This window comes from Tupaia chinensis, unplaced genomic scaffold (assembly GCF_000334495.1).
Source record: "Tupaia chinensis unplaced genomic scaffold, TupChi_1.0 Scaffold000601_1, whole genome shotgun sequence".
Lineage (NCBI taxonomy): Eukaryota > Metazoa > Chordata > Mammalia > Scandentia > Tupaiidae > Tupaia > Tupaia belangeri.
In genome coordinates this window covers 1,129,288-1,137,807 of record NW_006160119.1, presented here as the reverse complement: position 1 = coordinate 1,137,807, position 8,520 = coordinate 1,129,288, and the positions used below count along the sequence as shown (strand labels likewise).

Here is an 8,520-nt window from a genome sequence, read left to right as displayed (position 1 = left end):
TTTTGCTATAGGGCACGTGAGCTTGCCAGAAAGACAAAGACAGAGAGACAGAAAGCAAGAAATCATCCCCCGGGGGGATGGCCACGCTGCAATCCCTTCTCCTCCATTCTCCTCTCGGGATCTTGGGCACGCACGCACACGCACCTGGCATGAATTTAAGCCACCGGGTCCAGGACTCAAACTGTGGTCGACTACATGGGACCCCGGCAACATAGCCATTACGCCAACTGCTGGTCCCCCTAATCAGAAATTCTAAAATATGTTCTTATCTGTGTTCCTCCTTCTTTTATAGCTGTCTACTGATTAAACTGATTAAACTGATGTGGCAACTGAGCATTGTAATTGTTCATTTATATTGAATATATGAAAGGCATGATACTTATGTCTCACATTACCTAGAGCGAGTACAAGGTCCCAGTACTGAAAAATAAATAAAATTTAAAACCCATCTATGTTCCCTTGTCCCTAGTCTGGTTAATATGCAATTATTATTGTAAAGACTGGGGAATAGTTTATCTAGAAAAAAAGATTGCTATATAAAAATTCTGGGGGGGTGATTTCTGGCCTTTTGTCTCTCTGGTCAGTACACGTGCCCTATAAAAAAATATGCTTTAAAAAAAAAAAAAAAAGGACACAAGAACCAGGAGGAATGGGGCTGACCAGACTTCTTGGTGGTTGCAGTCTTTCTCTCCTGGCTCCATGGGTGACTTCTACAGGCCTTTTTCTCTAGGTAATTCCAGGTTTGGAGGCTCCTCAGGATGGCCCTCATTCTCTGCACAGACTACCCTCACCACAGGTGCTTCTGCTCACGAGGGTTTGCCCCTGCCCCTCCCCATCTCCGTACGACCCTCCACTATTGCCGCCACCGTCGCCCGTGTAAACTCCTTCAGACTGACCTCCTTAGGGTCTGCAGACCCGTCATCTCCAGCTGGCCCTGCCGCTCGCGGGGCTGACCTTTACGGGACACTGACTCTGTGAGACCAATGCCTTTCCATTTTTTCTTATAACTTTGCCGTTGTTCTTTTTGGCTTGACAAGACTCGGAACAACAAAAAATTAATGGGAAAGATGAAGTCAGTATTCCTAATACTGCTTTGTGGCTTTTAGATCCTGGGACATTATTTTTAATATGCATTTTGTTGATTTTTCCATAGAGCATGTAAATGATCATGTCTCAATTACTTACTGAATAATCTTTCTAAAAGGCCGATGTAATTTATTCATAAGATTACACTCCCATTTTGGCTGTACTTTTCTACTCTGAGAAGATAAGCCCTAGGGATATTAGAACAGCTTTTCTTGAAGCACAATTTCCCTAATAATGGTGTCTGAAGGTTAAATAAGAACAAGTGAATAGGCATAGACAATGACAAAAATGACCAGGAATGTCACTGGCCTTAATTAGTGCAGTCCTGTCCAGCTGGGTGAGCTGCAGGGCAGGTATCCTAGACTCGGGAATGAGTTGCCATGGAGGAGCTGAGAGGTAAGAATTTAACAAAATGGTAAACTGCGGAAGATAATTCAACAAATAGGGCAGCCTCCCAGACCTGACACAATAGGGACTGGGCAGCTTCAGGGAACTGAAGCAGAGATGGCACTCCGGATTTGACCCCGGAGTTGACACTGTGTAGTGAGAAATTCTACTGACGGGGCTTTACCTGTGCGAGTCTAAGCTTTGTCGGCTACAAAAAGCAATGAGTGAAACCTTGCCTGTTCACCTGTAGGGTCAAGATCGCACTGAACTACATACATAGAGGTGCTAAGTCGACCCCACGGCCCTGCAAAGGTGTAGTTTGGGTGGCTGTTCAGCATCAGGTGACTCTCATTCCCTAAGAGTTACCCGAGTGTTTAATCAGATGCCAGGCTGGCCTCTTTACCTTCACAGGCACTTCTCCAGGGATAAAATGAGCAGTCTGATCACTGAAATGGGGAAATACATATAGGTTTTACCTTAAACCCAAATGACACAGCTTTTTACTTGCTGTGAATCAGATCATAGAAACAAGCAGGTGTGTGAACCGCCAAATAATAGCTAGCTTTGTCAATTTTCTTGTAAAAAAATAAATAAAATTAAATTAAAAAGGCTGTGTTCTACTTTAGGAAGGTGCTCATGTAGTTTTATTTTAGTAATGCCATAGTGAAATCGATCACCAAATAAGCAGTTGAAGAATTTTAAAAGAAAAAAATCTGGTGCTGGTACACACAAATACATAAAAAAGTAAGAATTCTAAACTCAGGCAGGCTCAGTGGCCTGGTGACTAAGGCAGCCGGGTCCCACATGGCCTACCACACAAGCGTGAGTTCCCGTAAGTCTTTGAGAAACATGCCAGGCACATGCGCATTCTTACTCACTCTCTGTCTCTCTAATGAGTGCACAGGCTTAGAGCAATTAAATACTGATGATAATGATGATAAATAAAATGAATAATTCTTTTAAAAAATTAAAAATAAGAAAAGATGGCTACAGGGGCCAGCAGGTAGCATGGTGGTTTTGGCACTGGACTCCCACATGACTGACCACAGTTCAAGTCCTGGACCTGGCAGCTTGAAACTCGCGCAGGGTGTGTGTGTGCATGAAAGCCTAAACTCCCAGGAAGAGAATGGAGGAGAAGGGATTGTGGTGTGATCGCCTCCTCTGGGGGTTGATTTTTCACTTTCTTTCTCATTGTTGTTCTCTGTTTCTCCAGCAAGTGCGTGCACCTTATAGCAAAAACCTTAAAAAAAAAATTAAAGAAAAAGAAAAGAAAAAGAAAATCACCCTTGGTGTGTGTGCATGGGTTCCCAAAACCCGGAGAGGAGAATGGAGGTAGAGGGCGATTTCTCACTTTCTCTCTCCTCGTCTCTCTCTGCTGAGTGCAGGTGTCCTGTAGCAGAAACCTGGAGCAAAGGAAAGGCTGCAGCGGCTGCAATGCCGCGGACTTCTCAGCATTTCCACGCATTCGGAGCTACTGGGAAATCCTGTTAGATCACAGACTGCTGGCTCCCGCCCCCACAACTTTCTGACTCAGCAAGGTCTTAGTGGGTCCAATAATCTGCTTTTCTAGTAAGTTCTGAAGTGCCGCTGATGCTGCTGGTAGAGAGACCAAACTTTGGGAACCACTAACGAAGACTAATGATCGGGAAGAGACTAGACATTTGAGGATTAATCATCATGTTCGTAACAAGATGTACTTTAGCATTTGGAATCTAACAGAGAGTTCTCTTTACTCTGTTCGAAGGGCCTGATGCCATTCCTAGTTCGTAAGCTTCCTGTCACATTTCCAAGACTGGGACACTGCACTGCTTACTGAGAGTACCATGCTCCTAGTGGTGATGTAACAGTTTCTTAGAAAATTGCTTTACAGTCTTTCGTTTGAATGGGGGCCAATTGGGCCTGTTCAAACTTCAAATCTGCACTTTGATGTACTGTTTCTAGTCTATAGAAAGCACCCCACCCAGCCCACCCCTATAGTCTTATTTCTCCAGCTCCCCAGATATAGGACATTTGGCAATAGTAAAGTCTTTTTAACATCTTCTGATATGGGCTATACAAGCACTACCTCTATAGTCAAGGAAACAAACATGAAATTGCCAAAAGGCATTTTGCAAATGCCTCCAATTTAATTTTAATTGTTGTGATGAATCTTCTAGCCTAAAGGTCTAATAATATGCTTATGTTGCATTTCCTGCAAACTTTGAATTCCCCTTCTCTACTGTCTGTTTCCAAAAACATATGGCCAGATCGTACCCCCTTCTCTGTCACCCGCCTTGCACAGCAGCTCTGACATGGGCCCCTGTCCCATGTGGCATGCTCAGTGGCACTTGTGCTGGGTTTCCCTGATTGTCCGGGCCCACTTCGGAGTCCTCATAAAGCCTGGGGCTGTCTCTGTGCCTGCACTTTCCTCTCTAATTTATTATCGCAATGGCCTTCTGGTGCCTTTTTCTCATTTATCCTCACAATAGGAAGCACGGCAGAGAAAGATGATTCCAGCAGGGGGCCTGGGAGGACATGGGCCAAGTTCAGGCAAAGATGCAAGCCGTGCAAAAGATATTTGACCTCTAGAAAATGTTGGAGTAGAAAACTTTCAGGTACAAAACGCATCATTTGGAGGTAGGAGGAAATTAAAGGTTTCCCAGAGCTCTCTCTGGCCCCAGTGTGCAGCAGGATGAAGAAAGACAGAAAATGTTTCTGATGTGAGATTGAGGAAGTATTAAAATGGGGGGAGCCTAGGCTAGGCTGTTCCTCTCAACACAGCTGGGGCTGCAGACTTGATAAGGCCTCTGGCCCACAGTCTCAACTCTTGTGACGACCACCCCTCCCCGCGCTTTCAAGGCTGGACGTAGGTCCTGGTGGGCACCAGTTTAACATATCTGGCTAGTCGAAGGCCTGCTGCTCATCCAGTCTTCCAGCTGTCTCATCTCAGAATTAAGAGTTGATTCCTTGATCTATAGGGTGATCCCCTGACTAAAGATCAAGATGGAAGTAAGTTACAGTGCTTCTGCCTTTGCTGAGCATTGCTATGCATGTCGTCAAAAGCCATGTCACACGTTCCTACATGCACAGAAGCAACCACCTTAACACTGTTATTCTGAATTGCATATGGTTACTGGGCTCAGAATTTAGGTGTGCAGTTGTATGTGCCCTGGGCAGTGCTCAATATTGAACATTCTTGCAGCGATTAGAGCTTATTCTCATTCAGGTCCAGTTTTCCTAGTTTACCCTCTTTGTGGTTTTGGAGATACAGGTTCATTTTTAAACTTAAACATTTTTCAGGCCAGTGAGTAGCATAGCGATTAAGACACTGGACTCCCACAGGGCTGACTGCAGTTTAAGTCCCAGACCTGGCGGCTTGAAACTCATGCTGGGAGTATGTGTGTGCGTGCCCGAAGTCCCCAGAGGAGAATAGGGGAGAAGGAATTGCAGTGTGGCCATCCCTCCTGGGGAGTGATTTCTGGCTTTCTTCCTGCTTTGCAGAGAATTGCATTTCACTACTGAACCACCATTCAGCCCTTAAAAAAACTTTCAAAATCTCTTGTCTTGTCTCACAGCACCATAGAAAGCTGTGGTTTGGGCATAGGAAGCAAGTGGCAAGTCAAAGGTGGATTATATTTATTTATTTATTATTTAAAAAATTATTTTATTTAGCTTTATTTATTCATATATTTTTAAATTTGATAGGGGGGAACAGAGCGAGAGACAGAGGGAAAGTGAGGAAGCAAAGTGCCACATCCAGGACTCAAACCATGGTCGGCCATGTGGGAGTCCAGCACCCTTAACCACCATGCCACCTGCCAGCCCTAGCTTATTTTATAATAAACAATTTATAATGAGATCGTTTTCCAGGTAATCAATTTTTTCAATAGATTTTATGATGTTTTACTATAGTCAAGTGTGTTGGGACCAGAGGTGAACCCTGTAAACTTGGGAACTGGACAGAGTGTTATCTTTTAAATGCCACATTTTAGCCTCAAGACAAACCCTGAGTTTACGTAAGTTGGATTTTAGCCTCAAGATGGATCCTGAGTTTACATAAGTTGGAATATTGCGTTCCTTTTTTTTTTTTGAGAGGATTTTGCTATAGGGTACGTGTGCTCGCCAGACAAACAGAGAGAGACAGAGACACAAGGCGAGAAATCACCCCCCAGTGGGGATGGCCACGCCGCAATCCCTTCCCCTCCATTCCTCCATTCTCCTCTCAGGATCTTGGGCACGCACACACACACGCCCAGCGTGGGTTTTAAGCCACCAGGTCTGGGATGCAAACTGCAGTCGACTACATGGGAGTCCAGCAACATAGCCATATGCTAACTGCTGGTCCCGGAATATTGCATTCTTGTTTTCCATAGAAAGAATGCAGTCCAGAGCTGCCACATGGACATGGACTTGTACGTACTCCGCTTCCTTTCTTTTCCTATTTCCTATTTTCTTTACTTTGCTACAGGGTACCTGATTTTGTCAGAGAGCAAGACAGGGAGAGAGAGAAAGTGTGAAAGTATTGTCTCCTCCCCCCACCCACCCGCAACACACACACACCCCTCTCACCAGGGTGCTGGCCATGCTGCAGCCCCTTCTCTTCCATCTCTCAGGACTTGGAGCACATGGGCATCGGCATCGGCACCAGGGGTGTTTCCAAGTCACCGGTGTGGGATTCAAACGGTGCCGTTGGCCATGTGAAATCAGCCACCTTAACCACCACACCGTGAGCCGGCCCGCCTCTCATTTTCAGCTGTACGTCTGTCTATCTGTCCTCACTTCCGATCCAGAAGACGGACAGCTATACCAAAGATCCTCCAAATCAGCACAGGCTCAGAATCTGCTGAATGGGGAAACTGAGTCGCACATGAAATAAACTCCTTTAAACGGCAAGAGTTTCCAGGCTGGATAAGAAACACACTGGGTGCAGGCATATTTGCCCAAGACCCTGAGGGTTTGAAGAGCTAGGGAGGGGGGACTGTGGCACGGAAGTGTCTCTCTCTCGTGAGCAGGTGCTCTTTAGCATGAGTGAAATAAGCAAAGACTTAAAAAGAAGAGAGTATGTTTAAACTTTTCTACTTTAGTTGCTCCTACTCATTTTCCTGTCTGAAATCCTAGCACGTGTGGCAGGGACTATAGACTTGTGGGCAATACGACATCTGTAAGGTACCAGTCAGATAGAGCTCATATTTGAACCCTTCAGTTTTTATTCTTGCTTCCAACTTTTACTTTTCCAGCACTGCTAAAATACGGACCCAAACACGTTTACAGGAATCCTATCAGGCAGTTGATAGACACTAATTTCACATGACACTCTTTGCAATAAAACTGTCGTCCTAGTTTACCCTGTTGTTAATAAGAGAAAATACCAATCTGGGTAATTGAAGAGAATAAAGGTTTACGGGCCCGCAGATGGTGTGGTGGTTAAAGGCGCTGGATGATTACCATGTGGGCAACTACGGTTCGAGTCCAGAACCTGGTGGCTTGCTTTCTCACCTTCTCTCTCTCTCTCTCGTAAAATTTAAATGAAAAAATATATAAATAAATAAAGTTAAATAAAATAATTCTTTTTTAAAAAAAGAGAATAAAGGTTTATTTAGCTCATAGTTTTGAAAGTCCAAGTCAAGTGTTCACATTTAGTAAGATCTTCTTGGTCCCAAGGCCATGAGAGGATCACATTTCGAGGGTGCCTGTGCCCATGCATCTCTGCCTGAACCAATCCCTCTCCTTAAGAACCCACCAGGACTGACTCACAGGGCTCCTATCTTGATGCCTAATCATTTTCCTCAGATTAGGTCTTTTTTGATACCTGTACAATTCAACCAGATTCCACTACATTAATTCTGGGGGGACATTCTAAGCATAGCAACTATATTTCACCAAACTTGACACTTAGTTTGTTCTTTGTCTTATAAGAGGAAAAATACTCCTGTTAGAGTAGATTAGTTTATAAAAACATAACGTTGTGTCTTAAAATGTTTTTAAAAGGTTCAACTTAAAAAAAAAAACAAACGATAATTTATCTTCTAGAAGCTAGGCAAAAGTCCTTCACGACTAACCTTTGATCTTTAAACAATGCTAAAAGAGCCTTTAGAAGACAACGTTCGGTCCAGGCACGGCGGCTCAGGTAACTGGGGTGCTGCAGCCCGTGTAGGGGCTCTGGGTCCACGTCCTGGGTCGACCTTGACATGCCAGCTACACTGTGTGAAGACTCTGCTGAGGAACTTGTCTATGTCTCTCTCTGGAAGGAAGGAAATAAGTTAAAAAAAAAAAAAGACATTGATTAATTGAAGAAATATTTCAATATAACTATTTCTAAGTGTTAGTTTTTAAACCTTAAAGGACCACGTACTCCTTTATCACACAGGTTTATAAAAACGCCAACTATCAAACCTGATGTCAAAAACCCGATGCTGGCCCAGCCTCAGTGGCACATGCTAAGATGTTCTAAAGACACCAGGACCACCCTGGAGGCCCGGTTTGAATCTGGTATAAACCAAATACTAGACAATGAGGTGTGTGCTTCCAAGCTACTCTGAGGCTAAGGAGGCAGCGCCCTATGTCAGGGGTACTCTGTCTTAAAACAAAACACAAATAAACAATGAAAAAGTAAACAAAAACAAGAAGCCTCATACTCTTTGTGGAGTAAGGCAAGGTACAAATAAAACTAGAACAACATGACTATTTTTAATTTTTTGGAAGAGTTATTTTGTTTAACTTTATTTTAATTTAACCAGAGAGGGACAGGGTAAGAGGGAGGGAGAGAGAGAGAGAGCGCGCGCGCAGTGAGAGAGCAGTGCGAGGGCAGTGCGAGAGCAGTGAGAGAGCGCGTGCGCAGTGAGAGAGCAGTGCGAGAGCAGTGAGAGAGCAGTGAGAGAGCAGTGAGAGAGCAGTGAGAGAGCAGTGAGAGAGCAGTGAGAGAGCGAGCGTGCAGTGAGAGAGCAGTGAGAGAGCAGTGCGAGAGCAGTGCGAGAGCAGTGAGAGAGCAGTGAGAGAGCAGTGAGAGAGCAGTGAGAGAGCAGTGAGAGAGCAGTGAGAGAGCAGTGAGAGAGCAGTGAGAGAGCAGTG

The 8,520-nt window shown here is 44.5% G+C and overlaps 1 long non-coding RNA gene across 2 annotated transcripts in view; it reads right to left on the bottom strand.

Moving 5' to 3' along the window:
* The window catches only part of LOC102476401 (uncharacterized), a 57,120-nt gene that overhangs the window by 37,604 nt on the left and 10,996 nt on the right, over positions 1-8,520 (bottom strand). For both annotated transcript variants that reach the window (XR_335997.3, XR_001371134.2), the window contains exon 2: positions 7,512-7,693. This is a non-coding gene — a long non-coding RNA (uncharacterized LOC102476401). The remainder of the gene's footprint in view (positions 1-7,511; positions 7,694-8,520) is intronic.